Source organism: Pseudonaja textilis, chromosome 6, assembly GCF_049901715.1.
Source record: "Pseudonaja textilis isolate UNSWEBS1 chromosome 6, rPseTex1.2, whole genome shotgun sequence".
Taxonomy (NCBI): Eukaryota; Metazoa; Chordata; class Lepidosauria; order Squamata; family Elapidae; genus Pseudonaja; species Pseudonaja textilis.
The window spans coordinates 32,525,086-32,547,449 of NC_141995.1; the positions used below are offsets into that span (position 1 = coordinate 32,525,086).

The 22,364-nt window shown below is 35.0% G+C and overlaps 1 protein-coding gene across 3 annotated transcripts in view; it reads right to left on the reverse strand.

The window, feature by feature from the left end:
• AFG2A (AAA ATPase AFG2A) overlaps positions 1–22,364 on the reverse strand; it is a 126,131-nt gene that overhangs the window by 50,527 nt on the left and 53,240 nt on the right. The window contains exons 15-16 of one of the 3 annotated variants that reach the window (XR_015744128.1): positions 16,312–16,425; positions 13,740–13,876 (exon numbers count right to left, since the gene is read on the reverse strand). The exons of 1 other annotated variant lie outside the window; for it this stretch is intronic. The gene's annotated coding sequence lies outside the window, so the exon portion shown is untranslated. Of the gene's footprint in view, positions 1–13,739; positions 13,877–16,311; positions 16,426–22,364 lie in introns of those variants that run through there. One more of the 3 variants, XR_015744127.1, reaches the window with a different exon arrangement.

Genomic DNA, 22,364 nt, shown 5'->3' on the forward strand with positions numbered 1-22,364 from the left:
TTTCTTAAATTTTTATTCCATTTACCAAGTGCTATCATATATTCACTGCAAAAATTGGAGTGATCGGTAGATAGGAACAAGGAGTTGGACTTCTGTATCTTTCTTTTCCAATCTCTGGCTGTTTGGATTTTTATAGCTGCAATATGGTAGAAATGTGCATGTACAGGAATCCAAAGTAGAAAAGTAGGACTTAGAGAGTGTGCTTTCTCTGTTGTGGCCCCCTCCTCTAGAACAGTATTTCCCCTCTTGAGACAAGTATGGTACCCTCTCTCCTATGCTCCTGGAAAGCTTTGAAAACCTGACTTCGATTCAGAGCCTGGAGTGGATGTTTATAATTTAAGACCTCTGCTTTGTTTTGTTGATAATATTTGATCAATATGTTTTTATTTTAAGATTCTAATGATGCAATGTGATATTGAAGACAGGAGATCAACATCAGCAAATATGGAAGGTCTGATAAAGGCAGAAGGAGAGGAAAGAAGCAATTTTACGATTCCTGTCATCTCTAAGTGGCTGTTATGATCCATCATACCTTTTGTGAGTGTGTCCCTCAAATGACATCAAAATTCCAGTATGACATGACAATGCATCACATTTTTCTGTTCACTGATACAGGGCCACATGGCTATATAATATTTATGTGCTAATTAGACTATTCCATAAACTGAATGTTCCAAAGAAATCCATATGGAAATCTGCCATTAACTGTCTAATGCAAGTTCCTACCATTGCAGCAAAACAACTGGGGTATTTTAAAGAATTGTTCTTTTATAGTAGTATTATTTTAAAAATGGTGTTTGAAGCAGAATAGTAATTATAAATCATATAATTAAATTGTGAAAAAATGTAAGACAAATTTGAGATTACTAAGTCTGTTGCAATCATCTCAAAGCAACTTGTTGGAAAAAACAAAAGCAATGTAAGGATAATGCCCAAAGTGCCATAATGTATGGTACTAAATGGCTCAGTTCAGATGATAGCTCACTCACAATTTAAATCAATGGTCAGAACTTTTGGGTTCCAGATGTGGCTGAACTATACAGGTAATCCTCAATGTACAACCATTCACTTAGTGCCCATTTGAAGCTACAATGGCAGTAAAAAACGTGATTTACAACCAGTCTTACGACTGCCATGGCATTCTCAAAGTCATCATTAAGCGAAAGAAATCAGGAAATCCATGCAGTTCAAATGAATATAGAAGTTTATGGCAAACTTAAGCTCTCTACAAGAATCTGAACTATTAACAGTCAATGCAAATTGGCAGTAGATATGAGTTAATGGAATTCAAGGTGGGCTGAACTTAGATCTCTTGTAGGCACAAAAAAACTTGAGACTGATAATGCGTTTGACTCTTCCGTCAGGCTCAGTCTGGTTATCTTCTACAGTCACATGATCAAAATGAAGTCATAAAATCGAGCGTGGCACATTTGACAACTGCCTTGCTTAACAATGGAAATTCCGGTATCAATTATGGTCATAAGTCAAGAACTACCTGTAATTCCAACTTCCGTCACCATGGTTATGGTAACTGATTGTGGAAGCTGTCGTTCAGTAACCACTCCGGCTCCAAACAGGATCTGTTACTTTATAGCAGATCCTTCACTGAATGGGGGGAGTAGGACTGGATCATCCTGTTTTATCCTACAGTACTGGAAAAGCAGAGGCAGCAAATCTTATTCAATTATCATTCAAATTGAAATTCTTCACTAGGAAAAAAAGATTAAATTATGAGTTTATTAATATGAGAAGGCACTGAACAACATTAAAGTTTAGAATTTTAAGAATGTTGCAAAGGTTGATCACATTATTCTGGGATGCTGCAACTGTTATAAATACAGGCTGGTTGCAAGCACCAGAATTGTGATCACTTAACCATGAGAATGTTGTGACTGCCATAAGTGGGAAAACTGGACAAAAGTAATATTTTTCAGGACCATGTAACTTCAAACAATTGCTAAACAAATGGTTATAAAGCAAAAATAAAAGCAAACAAAAAATAAAATCTCACTACTACCAAATAGGGAGGATGGTAGCTGCAAAAATAAAGATGAGCCAGAGATATTTTAAAAATGTACAAAAATGATTGTCCTATAAATGTCAATGTCCAAGAAAAAAATACTGAAAAGGAAGTCATGACTGCTGTGAGAAAGTTTAAACATTATAAAGGATAAAATTTAGGTGGTAAACTAGAGAAATGTTAAAATAATTTGCATTTGGAATCGCTATGAGAAATATTTAGCATGTCCATAAATGTTGTATCTTTGCCTGAGACTGTAACAACATTGTAAGCATTACTTTGGTATGCAAATTATTCCTGTTCACCAAGAACTTAAATCAACGTAAACAAATGTTATATTTATTTATTTATACTTCCTATTTCTTAACAGCCCATTTCCCTCAGATCTACAGATACATTGTATTATGTAGTAAAGAGTTTAGATATAAAAAATAATGTATCATAATGTATTCATGGTAGTTAGGAAAAGTGGAATAACAAATTTCAAGTTATTCTTAAATGCTGAAAAATTAGATTAAGTAAATTTGTGAAGCTTCCTTGAAATTCTATCAGTTAGGAAAATAGAGAAAAATTTTAGATATGAAAATGCTGAGAGAAAGGTAGAAAATAGTGTTTAATCTATTACAAGGAAGGAACATTTTGTTGAAAGGAGCAAAAATCACTATATGCAAGAACGAGTTTCTTCTCTTTATATTCAAACTAGAGAAAATGTAACTTAATAGTTTGAAAGAGAGACTAGGGTCAATCCCTGCTGTATTCTTCTGAAATAAGAAAAGTTTGAGGAACTACAAGTTTCAACTTCAATACCCAAAGAACTGAAGTTAAGGATTATAGAACACTTGAGGCATCATGGGAAACAAACATAGGCAGGAAATTTTTCATCCTTCCCTTCCATATAATTCTGAGCATTGTCCAAAACAGATCAAATTTGATTTCCAGCAATCCTAGCACTATTTTTATATCCTTGCATAATATCATTTGAAATCAGACAGGATGTTATCAAAGTAACCTGGCGATACATATTTTGAGTTTATATTAGGTGTTCAATATGACTGTCAGGTAGTTTACCACCATTCCTTAATCTCTAGACTATTAATTGTTTTTGTTCTAGAGGAGAGGCATAATTGGAACTTACAGGAATATCTTAAGTTAAAAAATCATCAGAGCTTTTATAGTGAAAAACTGATCACCACTGGGAATCGTGGATGCTTTGTGTAGTACATAATAATCAAGAAAATTGTACATTAACTTTTCTTTGTTCTTAATTTTAAAGGTTAGTTCTACGGTTGAATCCTACTGGAACTTGCTAATATTTAATTTTAAAAGTAAACCCCCACAATTGCAGCCAATCTTGTTTATAGCTAAAAATGCATGCATGAGAAATAAAAGCATCACAATAAGTTTGCATGGAATTTAAATATGTCAAAATAAACAGATTTGCTTATTCAATTAAAATATCACATTAAAAATGCCTGAGTAGAGGAAAAATAACAGGAATCAAACAGCATTGACCCTTAGAGATGTAAAATCAATTTGAACTATCAACCCTATCAAAGATATCTACTATCTTTCGCATTCACTCATTTGAGCAAAAAGAGGGATCTGATACAGTATTATCTTACACACCAATAAATTTAAAATCCAAAATCTTGGGATTGAACATACTATTTTACATCAAAGATTATTAAAATTGCTATTGATTCAAAATGATAAAATTGTTAATGATTTAGGAAGAAATGATGCACTTTCCTTCATAAGAATTTTCATTTAGAGTCAATACTCAAGTGACATTTTTTTTTAGAATAGAAGCCACATTTTTCCTTTGGAAGCTATTCTGGAGCTTTTTAATGTCATGAAGGCTTTTTATAAGCTTTGTAAGGAATTTCATAAAGTCTTCGGTCTACAGTTGTAAACCTTGGACCTATCAGTACACTATCATAGTAAATTTTGTATACTTGGAAGAGGCTGGACTCTATACTTATGATCTTTAATCATCAGTATTTCTGAATAGCATCAAGTGAAATTTCAGTGGCTTGAAAACTGCAAACTACTTGAATTTTCTTTTGAAACCACATATACACCTTTTTGTGTACGATCTATGAATTGTATAGCTACCAACAAACATACATCCTCTCTCATCACTACCATGTTAAGACTGAAGTTGTCACATCCATCACAGTATTTTTGCAGTATCTGTCAAAAAGCAAGGCATTTACTAACACTGAACAGGATTGGCTTAGTTAGGCCTTCAGCTAATGGAAGTACTGAATTGTAAACAGGTAGTGCTCTAGGACAGAACTTGTCAAAACAGCAGAATTTAAACAATGATATGCAAAAAGAAAATGAAAACCTAATCACTTGGAATTAACTCTAAACCATTTCAGAGATTTTTTTTCTCTCCAACAAAAAGAACTAACTTGAAAATTATTAATGCATAGGATATTTTACTGAAATATAGAGCTAATAATAGCTTTGAAGTTAAAGCTTATATGATATATAAATGCTATGAGTAGAAAACGGTATTGTAGTAATTTTTAAAATACTACAATATTTTTAAAATATTTTAAAAAGTCAAAGAGCATCTGACGCCTTGATATCAAAAATATATCCAAAAGACTTTCTATTTACCTTTTTCATATTTGATAATAAGAAAATATTTCTCAGATGATTCTGTATGATTTCCCAAATTTCTAAACAGGATTCCTTTAAAAAGTGGAGGGGAGACAGAGAGAGAGATCATGCAGGGGAAGATAGAATAGAATAAATAGAATAGAATAGAATAGAATAGAATAGAATAGAATAGAATAGAATAGAATAGAATAGAATAGAATTCTTTATTGGCCAAGCATGATTGGACACACAAGAAATTTGTCTTGGTATAAATATTCTCAGTATACATAAAAGAAAAGATACATTTGTCAAGAGTCAAGAATCATAAGGTACAACACTTAATGATAGTCACAGGGTACAATAAGCAATCAAATCATATTAGGAAACAGTCAATATAAATCGTAAGGATACAAGTGACAAAAGTTACAGTCATACAGTCACAAGTGGGAGGGGATGGATGATAAGATGTGATGAGAAGATTAACAGTAATAGTAGTACAGACTTTGTAAATAGTTGAACAGTATTTGTTTAGGAGAGTGATGGCGTGCGGGGAAAAACTGTCCTTGTGTCCAGTTGTTCTGGTGTGCAGTGCTCTATAGCATCATTTTGAGGGAAGGAGTTGAAACAGTTTATGTCCGGGATGTGAGGGGTCTGTAAATATTTTAACAGCCTTCTTTTTGACTCGTGCAGTATACAGGTCCTCGATTGAAGGCAGGTTGGTAGTAATCGTTTTTTCTGCAGTCCTAATTACTCTCTGAAGTCTGTGTCTGTCTTGTTGGGTTGCAGAACCAAACCAGACAGTTATAGAGATGCAGATGACAGACTCAATAATTCCTCTGTAGAACTGTATCAGCAGCTCCTTGGGCAGTTTGAGCTTTCTGAGTTGGCGCAGAAAGAACATTCTTTGTTGTGCTTTCTTGATGATATTTTTGATGTTAGGTGTCCATTTTAGGTCTTGTGACATGATAGAACCTAGAAATTTGAACCTAGAAATTTGAACCTAGAAATTTGAAAGTCTTTACTGTTGATACTGTGTTGTCTAATATTGTTAGAGGTGGTAGTATGGGAGGGTTTCTCCTAAAGTCTACCACCATTTTTACGGTTTTGAGTGTGTTCAGTTCCAGATTGTTCTGGTTACACCACAAGGCAAGTTGTATAACCTCCTGTCTGTATGCGGATTCGTCATTGTCTCAAATGAGACCAATCACGTATCATCTGAAAACTCAGTATTTTAACAGATGGATCGTTTGAGATGCAGTAATTGGTATATAGGGAAAAGAGAAGTGGAGAAAGCACACAGCTCTGTGCTAATTGTACAGGTATCAGATGTGATTCTGACTAGCTTCACCTGCTGTTTCCAGTCTGTTAGAAAGCTTATTATCCTCTTACAAGTGTGTTCAGGTACCCCTAGCTGGTTTAGTTTAGTTAGAAGAATGTCTGGAATTATGGTACTGAATGCTGTACTGAAGTCTACAAAGAGGACCCTTGCTTAGGTATTTGCAGATCCAAGGTGTTGTAGGATGAAGTGCAGAGCCATATTAACAGCATCATCTGTCAATCTATTTGCTCAGTATGCAAACTGCATGTGATCTAACAGCGGATCCGTGATGTTTTTTAGGCACTAGCCTTTCAAAGGTTTTCATAACTATAGATGTTAGAGCAACTGGTCTGTTTTTGAAAAAATAGTTAAGATCTAAGCTATCATGCTGGGTTAAAAGTATAGGAAATGAAATAATAATATTCTGTTTAATCAAAGATTACTATTACTGCATACTAATATGAATGAACTGTCTAAGAAACTGACATACAGAGTTGAAACAAAGAAACTTGACACGAGTAGCTAGGAACTGTTAAACTGTGAGTCCTAATCTACCTTCCATGGAGTAAATGCCTCAAGATCTTGAATATCAGCCATAAAGGACAATAGTATCACTATGAGATCATCACATTGCTGAATTTGTATTATATATAATTCTTCACTCTCTTGGGTTTTATAACTTTTTAAGTAAAAATTTATCTCTATTCTCTTTGGGGACGAGACAGGAGGAGATAATCGTATTTGCTTTTAGCAATAAAGTATAAAAGTCTACTTTAACATTAATTCCCTCAAGTGGTCTCTTGTATATGCCTTTAAAACATCCAGAATCAACTTCCAGTGGTGGTGCCATGCTGATGCAGTGCAGGGGAACGGAGCTCCATTCTTAAGGCCCGAATTTCATGATCGGTAGCCCAAAAGGGTGAAGTTGGATCCTGGAGGGACCGGCAATAGAGAGAAGAAGATTCAGAGGCATTGGGGTGAAATGTGACACCACTACCCCACTGCTGCAAGAAGAAATCCCAAAAGCCAACATGAAAGAGATTGGTCTTCATGATTTGATCCAGAGACGTGGCAGCCTGACCGATTAAAGCAGGAAGCAAAGAGCGGTGAAGCAACGCAAGTAACAGTGAGGAGTAGGACGAAGGAAAATACAAACTTCTTCTTGACATTTGAGAGACCTGTAGCTGTGGAGGAACAGGGAGAGAGGCTTGAATCGAGGCAGAGAGATAAGTGGCGATTTGGCAGTAGGGCGGCTAAGGCGGAAAAGAGTGAGTGAACAGTGACATTGAGAGATTTAGAGACCGAGGGAAAGGTGAAAGGAGAGGTGACAATCTTGAGTTTTTGGACAGTGTAACTGGCGGGTAAGAAGAAGTTTTTGGGGAAAAATATCTGATTGTTGGTGGTTGGTTGAGCAGTACAATATCAAGAAAGACTGGGTACAGCAAGAAATGAGAAGGAAATACGACCGGAAGGAGAAGTGAAAGTGACTGTGTGATTTAGAAGGAGACATCTTGAGAGTAAAAGAGACTGAATATTATTGACTACAGAACTTTTAAGTAAATCACTACATAATGGTGATTTAAAGATTTTATATTGAATGATAGAATGTTGTATTGAGTTTGACAAGATCTTGGGAATGATTGAAGTTCTATAATTATATTTGAACAGGGATAAAACAATATAAATCTGGAAAATTAATTTAAGAACTTTCTAATTGCTTTATGAGACTATTAATTAACTATTTTGTATAAGTAAATATTAATTATTAATTATAGATTATAATTTATAGATAAGACTTTATATTCTATACTGTATAATTACAAAGCTTAGCTAGAAGGCTATTAATTGATGTACTAGTGATCATTGATTATTGATTATATTGATTATAGAAAATACCCCATGATATAACATATCTATTGAAGAAGTTTTATTAATTAATTGTGATATACTATTAAGTATTTAATTACTATCAATAGATTATCAATTTAAAAGGTTGTAAGTATTATAGAGAAGTAGGAAGAGGAAAGTATTCAAACTAAATAGCACATTGGACAAGACAAGGAGCAATTTCAAGTGCATCACTCTATAGTAGATTGGAAGAGTCTCCTTAGGATTTTGAAAATGACAACAATGACAACCACGAAGATGAAAAAAAGACCACAGTGACAATATTTTCCCCATCAGGACAGAGGTCATTAGAAACCATGTTTGGTGCAGAGAAATCAGGATCTTCATTAAACTTAACTCATTCTTTGCATCAGTCTTCATGCAAAAAGAAACTATATCTCAACCCACCAAAAACATAACTGTAAAAGACAGACCAGAAATAAAAGTTAAAATAAGCAAAAAAAATAGTAAGAAAACACCTGTCTGATCTTGATGAAAACAAATCACCAGGGCTTGATGGATTACATCCCAGAGTTTTAAAGGAGCTGGCAGAGGTCATCTCAGAACCACTGCACCATATCTTTCAAAAATCCTGGAGCACTGGGGAATTACCAGAGGACTGGAAAAGAGCTGGTGTGGTTCCCATCTTCAAAAAAGGGGAAAAAAACAGACACAGGAAACTATAGACCAATCAGCCTAACATCAATACCTGGGAAGATACTAGAAAAAAACAGGTCTTCCAACATCTAGAAACAAGTAAAGTAGCAGTCAGAACAGGTTTGTTACAAACAGATTATGCCAAACCAATCTTATTTCATTCTTCAACATAGTGACTAAATTAGTAGACTAGTAAAATACTGTGGACATAATAAATTTAGATTTCAGCAAGGCATTTGATAAAGTAGACCACAACCTACTTCTTGGTATGGAGACTAAAACATATGAAAAATGGTTACAGGAACTGGCTATAGTGAAGAGAAGGACCAGGGGAGACACGATAGCAATCTTTCAATATTTGAGGGACTGCCATAGAGAAGAAGGGGCAAGCTATTTTCTAAAGACCTGAAGGCCAGACAAGGAATAATGGATGGAAACTGAACAAGGAGAGGTTTAACCTGGAAATAAGGATACACTTTCTGACAGTGAGAACAATCAACCAATGAAACAACTTGCCCTCGGAAGTTGTGGGAGTGTCATCACTTGAGATTTTCAAGAAGAGATTGGACTTCCATTTGTTAAAAATGGTGTAGGGTCTCCCGCTTGGGTGGGGGGTTGGACTAGATGACCTACAAGGTCCCTTCCAACTCTGATTATCTGATAAATCTGTTGAATACAAAAGATCTGGATAATTCGGCCAAAATACAACTTTCACTATTGGTACGAATAGCATAGTGCCATAGTCATTAAAGAAAACCATAAGAAATTTACTGTTAAGAGTTTTAATTATTATTTGTTGATGTTTGTGAACTTCAGTGTGGAACCTAAAGACTAAATAATAAATTACTCCAATCTATGGAGTTTGGGTGGGATTTCATCCTGAGAAGCTCCACTGCAGACACAAATACATTGTAAGATTTCAATTTGCTATGTTTAACACTACATATGTGTTTCATCATCAACTTGTATTGCCTTCAGGTGCCTATAAATTCCTCTGTCTTTCTATATAGCACTTGTCTATCAGACCATGTCATCAGTATTACTGGAGGCAAAGTCAGCCACACCTCTTCCTGAGACATAGACAACACAACAATTATCACAGTCACTGCTACTTTATTGTTTCATATCGGTTCATCACTAGCTATTTATCACTCATGCTTACTATAGAAATTACAAGCTTTCCTGGATGTTTGTTGGTTTACGCAATGTTTTAATATTTCTTATGATACGAAGGTAACTCAAACCCAGTTGGAGTATCCACTGTCAAATGTGTACTATATTAATTGTTAAGGAGTTCCAGTACAGTTCTCCAATAAACATTGGACATAATACAAACCTCAATTACAGACCAACATTTCTTGTTCATCTCCTTGAAACAAAATATTCAAATTATGTACAAATATTTGCTGGTTTAAAGCAAAGATATTACTTCTTACTAAGCAAAGAAATTATTTACTTCTCAATAATGTTAGGAAAATCCTGAGGCAAATAATACCACTGAAGCACCAAAAAAAAAAAAAACCCAAACCCTCAATTTGCATATTTACAAACTTTCCATAAAAGAATGGAAACTGTTGGACTAACAGGGTATGAACTTCAGCCACATTTTCATTCCAAAAATAACTTGATTTCATATTGCTTAATAAAAAGGATTATTAGTATATTGCATAACAGGGACATGAAAGAAACTCCCTTGGGTGTCCCCTGGGTAATGATGATGTTTTGCCTAATCCTTTCAGCCTGGAAGTGCCTTGAAAGGTGCTTCCAACACAAATGTAGTAGTAGCATATTGTAAACTAACTGGTCCAATATGTACTTATTATACTAGGTTATGTATGAACATTGACTTTAAATCTGTGCTTAATACCAGTGGTCCTCATTTAATGATTTATTGTTCAGTGCTGAATGAGTGGTACTTGACAATCAATCATCATAGTTCCCCCATGGTTATAGGATTGCAATTTGGTCACTCAGCAACTGGCCCACAATTACAACATTGCTGCATCCCACAGTAAACATGATCACACTGTGCAACTTTTGTAGCTGGTTTCTCATGCACAAAGTCATGGGGAAACCAGCAGGAAATTGGAAGTCAGAATTGCATGAAGTCCTGACTTAATGATTCCCATAATATATTCATTTACTATCAGCAAGTGGGACTACTGGAACTACTGTTGCTAACAGTACAATCATGTGGCATTGCACTTAACGATCATGTCATTTAATGACGGGATTCCTATCCCAATTTGTCAACACTAATTAAGGACTATCCATATGTTGCGACTTCTGCGAATTTCATTGGTTACTCTCTTTTAATTTTAATTTCAACTGAACCTCTGTGAGAAAGATCATAAGTAGTTATGCTTGAATGACAAGCTGATAAACAAACTTCCCACTTTTAAGGGGGGAGGGAATCATACTCAACTTAAATGGAACTATTTTTGGCAATTCTCAACATTTTTCAAATATACCTTGACACTTCTAAATATCAAGAAAAGATAGAAAGAATAACCACCAGTGAATGCAGAGGCCCACTTCTATGAAAAGGAGCTGTTTTTCTCTGAATTTTAAGAATCTGTAATAGCATTCCTGTAATAGCACTTATAACAATAGATCTTGGTGCCACTATTGTAGGAAAAGCTTAAAAGCAGAAATCAAATTAAATGGATGTAACATGGCAGGCCTAATAAAGTATAAAATATTAACCTTTTCTCAAGTTTAATTTAATTCCATCTAATTAAGAACTCACCAGCCACCTGTAAGTCTAGCTACCAATGTTTCTATAATCCTATATAAACAAGGTGCAACTCCCTCTGAGACATACACAAATACCACTAAACATTTTTAGCATTCCAGGAATTGGATCTTTTCCCCCCATCTCTCACAACATCCAACATTTTTTCCTAACTCCTACTTTCTCCTACTGTTGCATCTCACCTAAACGTGCACTTAAATAAACGTATATATTTTAGTTTACTTTGCCATTGTTTTCTCTCTACCAAAGCTTTGATATGGTTACCTAAGAAGGAAGAAATGATAAACCAATCAGAGAATAAAATATGGGAGCTGCTTGGTAGATACTTCCAAAACTACTGACAAATCATTTTCCACCCCATTATTAAACATAAATCTTCTTTCCCTTTAGAATCTGCATTTATAATCTCAACTTAAACAGAAATTAATTTAGTAGTAGTAAGTGGAACACAACCTATTGTGAAAATATTTAACTACCACTCATAATAACTTGCCTGGTTGGTACTCTTCCTCATTGAATCATACTGAAAAAAGAATAGGAAGGAAGAGCTGAAAGAAGCTATAGTGGTGCATTTCCACATGTGTAAAGCTACGTCTATGTCTTTCTATATTTGGGATAATGTGTTGGAATTAGCTATGACAAGCTACCTGAGAGTCTTTTTTATTTTAATATGATTTTTAGTGTAAAAAAAGATAAAACTGATATGAGCTAAACCTGAAGAAAAAGAAGCAAAAATGGAGAAAAGCAGAAGAGAAAGAAAAGAGATAGAAAGAACTGGCTTTCGATGTTCTTAGAGCACTTAAAAGAACAATTATATTTTAATCTTTTCATTTAAATCAATGTAAAGCAATAGCCAATATACATATAATATACAACATTGTAGATTTCTAGGTCACAGTTCTCATATTATGATTAGATAGTATACAATTGGGAAAAATATTGGGAAAATAAAGTATTTCTCACATGTATCTATATTAGTGCAAGTACTAATCAACACTATTGCAACACTAATTAGCGTTCTTTGCAAGTACCAAGTACTTAGTACTAAGTACTATGTCAAATCAAACTATATTTCTAGGCTATGTTCCAGTAATTCTCATGCCACAACAATAATATATGAAATTGAAATGCTGCAGTTTTAAAGATTCTAGTGTTTTACTGTCAGAATCTTGAGAACATGTGCTTTTTTGCACTCAAGTCAGAAGCACTGAAGTGCTCCCAGGTTGAAAAGATTAGCAGATGACATCATCATGACTCTGGGGACGTCAAGTGGGGGACTCCTCTCATGTCCTGGGCAGGAGCTGGAGTGAATGAGAACTCAACCCCGCTTTACAGCAGTTCTTGGGTCTCGAATGCAGGCTTGCTAAACTCTTGCCTAGCATTTGAACTACTCAAGTCTCCGTACTCCTTTGAGAATTATGGGTGCCCATATTGGGGGTACTATTCAGGGAGATAGTTTATCTACATAATAGTCACCATAGTAGAAGATAAATGGAAGTTGCCACTCTTCCACTTCTCCCTTCCTCCTCATGCCAATATTTAATTGCATCTCTGTTTTCTAGGGGGAGAAACAGCTTATTTCCAAATAAAGCACAAAGCTGCAATCACCCATTATTTTTATTTTCTAATAATGTTCACAGGGCCTATATGGGATTTACTTTCAAACAAACATGCTGTTAATTGTACTATTGTTTTGTAGCATGCCAGCTTCCTGTTATTATTGCTACACAAATTAATTAAATAGAAAATCAGATAATAATAGGAGTTATATTGTCTCAAAAATCTCCTCAAGCATAACTTGGACAGTCTCTGTTCTAACTATTGCATCACATTACTGTTAGTAAACAAAATGGAATTTAGTTCAAAACATATATGTTCAGTTAGTCTAGAATAAAAAAAATATTGGTGTAATGAAAAGACATTCTGTTTTGTTTAACCATTTTAAACTTTTCTGCTATAGAAATATTCCACAGGATCTATACTCTAGGAATGTGTGTGTGTGTGTGTGTGTGTGTGTGTGTGTGTGTGTTTGTGTGTGTAGTCGTGCATACATATATAAATATATGTCCAAGTTTGCTCTTTTATCCAATTCAAAGCAATACAAGAATTCCCATTAAATAGTTCTTGCCTTCAGATTCCCTGTAACTCTTTCCTGAGAATAATGCATTGGGATCCGAGGAATCTTTCTATTAATTTATAATTTTAAAGGAAACAATTATTGCAAAGCACATTTAATGCATAAAAATGACTATCAATTCCAAATGAAAAGATTGCTAAGATCAAAGCTAATATTATAAGGAAAGTGTTTTCTGAACATATAATTTCAAAACTATTTTTTAAATATCTATACTTTTTACTGGAAAACCAACAGGAAAAGCTAACTGTTTTTTTAATTTCCCTTCAAGTAAACAATCTGTTCTTAAATCACAACTATCATTTAAAACATACATAAGAAAGAGAGGCCACATCTTTCTAATTATGGACCTTGATAATTACCTGGTGGTTAGCAGAAGATCCATTCTCAATGCATCTTCCTGTGTCTCTCCCTTGATAATGTAATCTAATCTCTTGGCTATGCTTTCATCTGGCACCCAATACTGAATGCTGTTTATAAAACAACAATCTCATCCTGGGTAATGACAGGAACAAAGACAGCTTTTGTAATAATGCAGCACTTACTACTTCAAAAGTAGCTAAGTTGGTATAATTTAGCCGGCTTTTCTTTTCTTCATCTTCTTCTTTTTTAGTTTTTGAGTAGGAGACCTGATCTACATTGAGCCCTTTGCTATACAGTATAGAATTTACCACACTGTGGTGCAAATTATTAGTTATGTCAGTTAAAAGTATAAGAGGAAAGAAATTAAAAGGTACACATATTAAATACTCTAATATACCATTTGTAAGTAATCTATACAGCATGATTTTTAATCGTTAGAATTTTTATTAATTGATGTAATTCTTAATTATTCAGTCATCACTGTGGCAACAAAAAGTGATAAGTACATATTAAATAGTCATAAATTTCCTATTTGATTAGCCAGCAAACAAGAAACAAAAGTGTGGTTCTTTTTCTGGCCTACTTAAGATTCTAAACCAATGACAAAGAAGCATTGGTTTGCACAACATATGAAAAAAGCAGCATACTAAATAAAGCTGTTAGGTTTCATTATTCACATTGGATAATATGAATAACAATAAAAATTACTATTACTAAATTCATATAAATCATGATATTGCTATTCGATTATTGTACTTATTGTCACAATCCTAAGAATATTGGTGTTTACATATAATAAAACTGCCATATTAAAATTGCATAATTATAGTGTGATAAGGCCAGATATGTAATAGTTATTTATTCTAGATATCATGCATTACCACGAGCCTTCTGGTAGTTTCGGGCCAATTTTTGTTAAAGAGAGAAGTTATTTCATAGCATAAATAGCATCCTGAGCCTCTCTACCATATACCTTGTGGGAGACAAGTACAAACAGGAGTTTTTCTTACGACAAATAAGCACAGCAGATATATTCTGACTGAAGAAAATGGTTCTGAACATATTTTGTTGCCAAGCAACCATCATCTTGAATTTCAGTCAAAAGCTAACTGAAATCCTGTGCAGAGTTTACAGCACAGGTATAATATATTTAGGTTATTAATTTTTAATTACAACCATTCATTGTACTGTAGTAGCCATTTCATTTAAGTTTGGAATGTACTCAGAAAAATGGAAATTCCCAACATCCCATTGTTCTCATGAGAAGCCTATGCACATAACCTATTTATCCAACTTATATGCTAATATATATTTTTTGCGGGAAACTGAAGGAAAGAATATCAATGACCTGTGCTGTACTGATAATAATTCTGATAGCTGAAAATGCAAATGGCCTGCCAGCTGTAATGATGAAAGCCAATGAGTATAATAAAAAATAGAATGAATGTTAGATATAAAGGCAACCAAACTAATAAAAGTAAATACAGCAATGGCCTTAGAACTAACAATGAAAATATTAAAAATAATGAATTGTTTCATCAATCAGGACTGACTGAAGGAAATAGCAGTCAAATAAATACAATAGACTGTCATTTGGTATAGTAGTCATAAAGGTATTGGAAAGTAATCAGTTTGGTGTAGTGATTAAGGTGCTGGCCTAGAAACCAGGAGACTGTCAGTTCTAGTCCTGCCTTAGGCATGAAAGATTGGCTGGGTGTATTTGAGCTAGTTACTCTCTCTCAGCCAACTCACCACATAAGGTTGTTGTAGTGGGGAAAATAGGAGGCAGGAATATTGGGAATGTTCAACATTTTCAGTTATATTTAACTATATTTAAAAAGGCTGGACAAAAATCGAATGTGGAATGTGTCTATATCTACAGTCAAAGGTTTCCCCTGTGAAATTCAATAGAAGCAAGCTTAAGGAAGTACTGATGACTTTGAATTTTGTTATTGGAGAATAACATGTTCAGCCAAGAAAACAAATCCAGAGTTCTCACTTGTGGCACAAATGACTAGGCTAAAATTAATCTCATTTTGGAAATATTATGCAGATATACTATAGCATTCTTGTTATTTCTGGGAAATATGGAAGGAAATAGAAAAGGTCTGACTCCTGCAGCAAAATTAATGGATTCAATGACAGCACAGATAGGTGCTCTATTGGAATACAGGTAGTCCTTGACTTACAACAGTTCACTGAGTGACCGTTCAAAGTGTTCAACACTGAAAAAAGTGGCTTATGACCATTTTTCCTGCTTCTTCTATTTATGATCTTTGTAGCATCCCCATGCTCAAGTGATCAGAATTCAGATGCTTGGCAACTAGTTCATACTAATGATCGTTGCTGTGTCCCAAGGTTATGTGATCATCTTTTGCAACTTTTTGACAAGCAAAATCAATGGAGAAGCCATGTTCACTTAACAACTGTGTTATTAATTTATCAACTGCCGCGATTCACTTAATTATGACAAGAAAGGTCATAAAATGGGGACCACTCATTTATTAAATGTCTCACTTAGCAACAGACATTTGGGGCTCAATTATGGTCAGAAGCCGAGGACTTACCTGTATTAAAAGGACCAGACTGGGGACAGATGTTCTTGAAGACATTCTATCTATTTGGTCATCAATAGACAACAATGATTTGGTGGGACAATCAAACGAATACTAGAGAAGACTCTAGAAACAAAGGAAAGCTCTTCTAAGAATTAATAGTCCATATCTTTTGAGATATTTTGGCAAATAAATTCACAAGACCACAAGACAGAGAATTCCTGCTTGGAGAGCTTTCCTTTGAAATATATGCAAGTGTTTATCAATGCACAGATAAAGCACTGATAGGCACTTATTTTGGAAATAAAGCAATACTTATGATCAGCTTTATTTTACAGTGTCAACATAACAATTGAGAAGCTTAAGACTATTAATTTTACTATTGTAAGATATAAAATGTTGCTTGTATTATCTGTTTTTAAATCCCCGCAATTCATAATTCTCTTAGGCAGCTTGAAGAAAAAGACAGTTAATTCCTCCTTCTCTATTACCCCAAGTTCTGTGAGGAAGTTGTTATGACATAGAACAGATGTGAAATGTTGACTCAATTAAAATGCATAACTTCCATGAAATGCTTGTCACAAAGAAGCTCATTTATATTGTTTTCTGTCATGAAGATTGGCAGGAAGTTAACGGAACCATGCCACATGCAATTAATTGAGCACTTCACATCAAATATTCTTTGTGCTCCTTGAATGCAAAGCAAATACATGTGCACAGTAATTTGCCATTTCTTCTCTCTCTTTCTCTCCCTCCTTCCCACCCTCTCTCTCTCTCCCCCTTTCCGTCAGAGATGAAAATGATGATGAGGGATATCACAAAACAAACTAAAGACTACAGAGATGTAAGTGATACATTTTAGTTATGAATAATACCTGCAACAAATGTTTACAGTTGTGGAGAAAAATTTACAAATGGACTTCACATTTGGGATATAATCTTGAGTGCTTTTAACAGAAGAATGATTTAAGTAGCTGTATCTTCAATAAATTTGCTGTGCATAAACCATCCTTTCTAGTATAGCCACGCTAGATCCACAAATGAAATTTGTGGAGAAATAGTGCCTTTTTGGTGATTTTGCCTCATTTGTGACATTTCCAAGATTATTTATCAACAAGAAAATATACTTTTGTTTCTTCAGGTTTTAAACATGAAATTCATGGACACACATACAGATACAGAAAGAGAGAAAGAGATAGATCTGTTGTATTATAGGATTGTTTTCACTGTATTAACTCCATCTTTAGTTGAACCATTAAAAATTTGAACGACATGACTAAGCAAAAAAAGTAATGAATGGTAATACACAATTAATTACAGTAAAGGTATTTTTTTAACTTACTGCTTCTCTTTGTTGCATCAGTTGAAACTTACTGGAAGTTTAGTTATGTTTGGTTATCTTTCCAAAATCATATTTACAGGTGGCATAAAGAACACTGTAGGAAGAAGGAATCAGCAAAAAAAACCCACCAGCCTGTTCTTCCTAATAATAACCGGCTTCAATTCAGAAGGATTTTTTGATCACAAAGGATAAATTCTAGATTAACCAATTAAGCAACGAGGCTTACTGCATGATTACTTCTGAACTGGCTACCAATTCCGAAGATCTGATTAACTTTAATGACTGGTAGCCATCAATAGTCTTATTCTTCTATGAATTGTCTAAAGCAGGGGTGGTCCAACCTTGGCAAAGCTGGCTGAGGAATTCTGGGAGTTGAAGTCCACAAGTCTTAAAGTTGCCAAGGTTGGACACCCCGGTCTAAAGCCTATTATGCCTAATCTGGTGATAGTGAGTTTAATGGTTTCAATATGGATTATGTAGAGGTCCTGCATTTCCATTATCCTTTTTATTGGTAGACATTCAATATGCTAGTACAAGTAGCCCTTGACTTACAACAGTTCATTTAGTAATCATTCGAAGTTACAACAGCATTGAAAAAAGTGACTTATGACCATTTTTTCTCACTTATGACCACTATAGCATCTCCATGATCACATGATCAAAATCCAGCCACTTGACAACTGATTCATATTTATGATGGTGGCAGTGTCCTGGGTTATGTAATCACCTTTTGTAAGCCTTCTGACAACCCAAGTGAATGAGAAAGCCAGATACACTTAACAACCGCAGTGATTCACTTAACAACTGTGACAAAAAGGTCATAAAATGAATCAAAATTCATGTAACAAATGTCTCACTTAGCAACATAAATTTTGGGCTCCATTGTGGTTGTAAGACAAGAAATACCTGTAGTAGGAGGGGAAGTAATTTTGTTTGTTTATTCTACATCCGTGATGGCAAACCAATGGCACACATGTGCCGGAAGTAGCACACAAGCGGCATACATCTCCGGGCATGCTAGCTGTCACGTGTTCCTCTTCCAGGATCCGGTGCATGCATCTGTGCTGGCCAGTTGGTCTTCGCATTCACAGGAGCACCGGAAACCGGAAGAGCAACACCCTGGTGTACATGTGTGCACCAGGAAGCTGAGTTTCTGGTTTCCAGCACGCACATGCATGCTGGCCAGCTGGTCTTTGCACATGCATGCAGCCAGAAACTGGAAGAGCATGCATGTGTAGGAGCATTGGAAACCGGAAGAGCAGCTCCCCAGCATATACACACGCTCCCATTTCAGCACTTGGTGCTGAAAAGGTTCACCAACACAAGATAAAGAATTTGAAATTTTATATTAATGTTTTCATGATTAGCAACATAAGTAAATGTTATAATACATGTTTTCATTTCATTTTTAATTCAACACTGTTTATGTTTTTCAGAGTAATGTAAGATATGTTATCTTACAGTACTGAAATGAATATACATATTTTGGATTGTTTTGAGTTGAGATGCCTGCAACTAGCTGTATAATGCTATAATACGGCTTTGGAAAGATAGAAAACTATTGAATTAATAGGAAAAAAGTAGGCATTAATTTATTATTCTTAATCAGAAAGTCACAGATCATCTAAATGCAGTTCCTCCAAATACCCAGTTACAATCCTGTTATTTTCAATGATCACTGATCCTATACTTGGTCTACCCCAATCTGTTTATTCCCCAAGTATTTACATTAGTTGCATTCTAAATAGATAATTAGTCCAAGCACTTCCAGTGCATTCATTAAAGGAATGTGCAGGTCATCAAGCAGAGCTCATGGGTGGAGAAGATTCTAGGACGCCTAGTGAATGTGCAAGTCCACCTGCCTTAGGCTTCCCAAGGCCCGCCCCATTCTGAGATATCCCATGCTCCACTTCCCGTATCTTGGAAGTCTGTCACATGTGCCTACCACCCAGCTAGGGAGAAACATATGTGGAAAAAAAACATTGGGCACACTTGTCTTTCCTGGTTCTGCTGCTTCCTTCTTCCTGCCAAGGTGCCCCTATCTTTCTGGGGCAAAAAAAGGCCCAGTTCCTTATCCTTTTAGAGCTTTCTGCTTCAATCACTGGCCCTCAGGAGACTCCGAACCTCTTCTTGGTTCTTGCTAGGTTTTCAAAAATCAGATCCTGCATGCTTTGGGATGCGCTTCCTAAAGCCTTTCCCTTGCTTTGACCTCCTCCCTATTCCAGAAAGCTACATTTCTTCAATGAATGAAACAAAAAAGCATGGAAAGACAGACTTGTTGATCTTTCTCCCCCTTCCCTCTTCAGGTGCTAAAACTAAACTCTCTGCATCTACTCTCCAATGTCAATTCCTTTTAAAAACCTTATCTTGACTTCAGGCTGAAGAACAGAATAAAGGTAATAAGCAAGCAAAGAAAATCTTTCTGCAGCTTTTTTCCTGGAGGAGCTGAAGAGAAAAAAAAATCAGCACTCAAAAAGTTTAGCTAATACAGCATGACATGTGCACAGAAACTAGGTCCTTGCAAAGGTTTTTGCTATTCAACTGACTGCCTTTAAGAATCAGCTAGGTAGGACTTGCCAGAGTCCTAGCTGGGTCCTAAAGGCAGTCAGTCGAATAGCCAAAAAAAAAAAAAAGCCTTTTAGAGATGTCCTAGCTGCCTGCTTGCCAAGTTGGGAGGGGGGGGGTGTTTGCTGCAGAAATATTTTCTTTGCTTGCTTCATTCCCTGCCTTTACTCTTCCGCCTGGAGTCAAGGTAAGTAACTTACACATTTTGTCATCCTTTCTAGGCATGCAATAAATTTAGCAAATTAAGTTGTTAAAAGAGATAGAGATAGGAGGACAGAGGCAGGGAGCTTAGTTTCAGCACCTGATTGGGGAGGGGGAAGATCTGTGTTATTTATTCTGTATCACTTTTCTTCTGTGTACTTTGCTGTATTAAAAAATATTCATGCATTTTAAGAGGAGTCTTTGTATTTTTCCTCTAAAAAGATAACAAGACATAGTTCAAATATTTAACTTGGTTCTTCCTTAAAATTTAATTTGAACAAATATTTTAAAATTAAGTTTCACGTGCATGTTGTAGGGCAATCCACTATTTCTACAGACCTAATAAAATAAAATAAAAATATAAACCTAATAAAAAGTACAATTTGTATATTGACAGCCAAAGACAAAACAGACTGTTCTATCATAGCTTAACAAAGACAAAATTAGAATCACTCTTAAAATAAAAAAATGTTTTTCTATGTGTTAATATTTCCAAAATATTCATACACAGGAATATAGGTATTTGTAAATTGTTCTCCAGAGGGATGTTGATCTAATAGCAAAACTCTAATCCAAGAGTTCAGAGACAGAATGTAAGACTAGTATAGTTTTCAGTCCTATGCATTAGCCAATATTTGTTGAAGAGTTGAAGGAAAGGAGAGAAAGTTGAGGACAACTCTATTACATCACGTAGAAATAGTCTTAAACCTCACATCCTTTGCTGCAAGTGAAGAATCATTTGTCCATTTTTAAAGTATAAAAAACTGAAATAAACACTGACTTGATGCACAGTTCTTTAATTAATTATATTCTTTGGGGGTGCAATAGCTCAGCTGTTAAAGACACTGAGCTTGTGACAGCCTGGGTCCGAGACCCAAGTGCAGTGTAACAGAGTGAGCTCCCATTCCTGCCCCAGCTCCTGCCTATCCAGCAATTCAAAAGCAGGCAAATGTGAGTAGATTAATAGGTACCATTCAATGGGAAGGCACAGTATTCCATGCGCCTTTGGCATATAGTCATACTGGCCACAGGACCACAGAAAATGTATTTGGACAATGCTGGCTCCCTTGGCTAAGAAATGGAGATGAGCACTGCGCCCTGGAGTCGGACACGACTGGACAGGCAAAACTTTATCTTTTAGTATTATTTACTTTGCATCCTAATTTTTGTTATAGCTATTACTGTAATTAACTATGCTCACAAAGTGTCCGTTAAGTTGTCAGACTGAAATATTTAAAAAACTTAATGCAGAGAATTGAGAGCTCCTTAATAAATGTTCAGGATTAAACAACTTCTAATGTTCTATGCACATTTCACTTGCAAACACATTCAGGTTTCACTAACAACAGAAATCATGCATGTTTTAAAAACATATTTCATACCCTCAAATCATCACAAAAACATCACATGGAGTATAACTTACATTAAATAATTTATTCAATTTGTAATTGATTTGTTTATGTACCCAATTTTCCATATCAAGTTATGTTTCTGGTTTTACATAATTTACAAAATATAGGAAAAACATAAGAAAAAATATATAAATGCTATAGTGAACAGTATTCCCTCATTATGTTTTTTATATTGCTTTCAAACCCACATAATGAAAAAGAGAAAAACAAATATACAATGATCATTTCCAAAAAATATTCTTATGAGACTTTAAGGATATCATTTACAAAGTACAACCATTCCCTTCTTTAGAAGTGTCCCAATACATCATTCTGTTTGTATTTAGCTCAAGACATGAATGTACTTGCCTAGAATGTAAGTAAGGTATTTACACAAAGGGAGCTCTTCAGAAATTTATTATTGTGAACCCAAAATGGGAAGTACAGTAATGCCACCAGTAGATGTTAAATAACCCTTAGTGTAAACTGTGCTATTTAGTTTAATATGAATAACGTTAACTCTTAGGTATAACTTGATGAAATGCATGCAGTAAACAAACTGCATT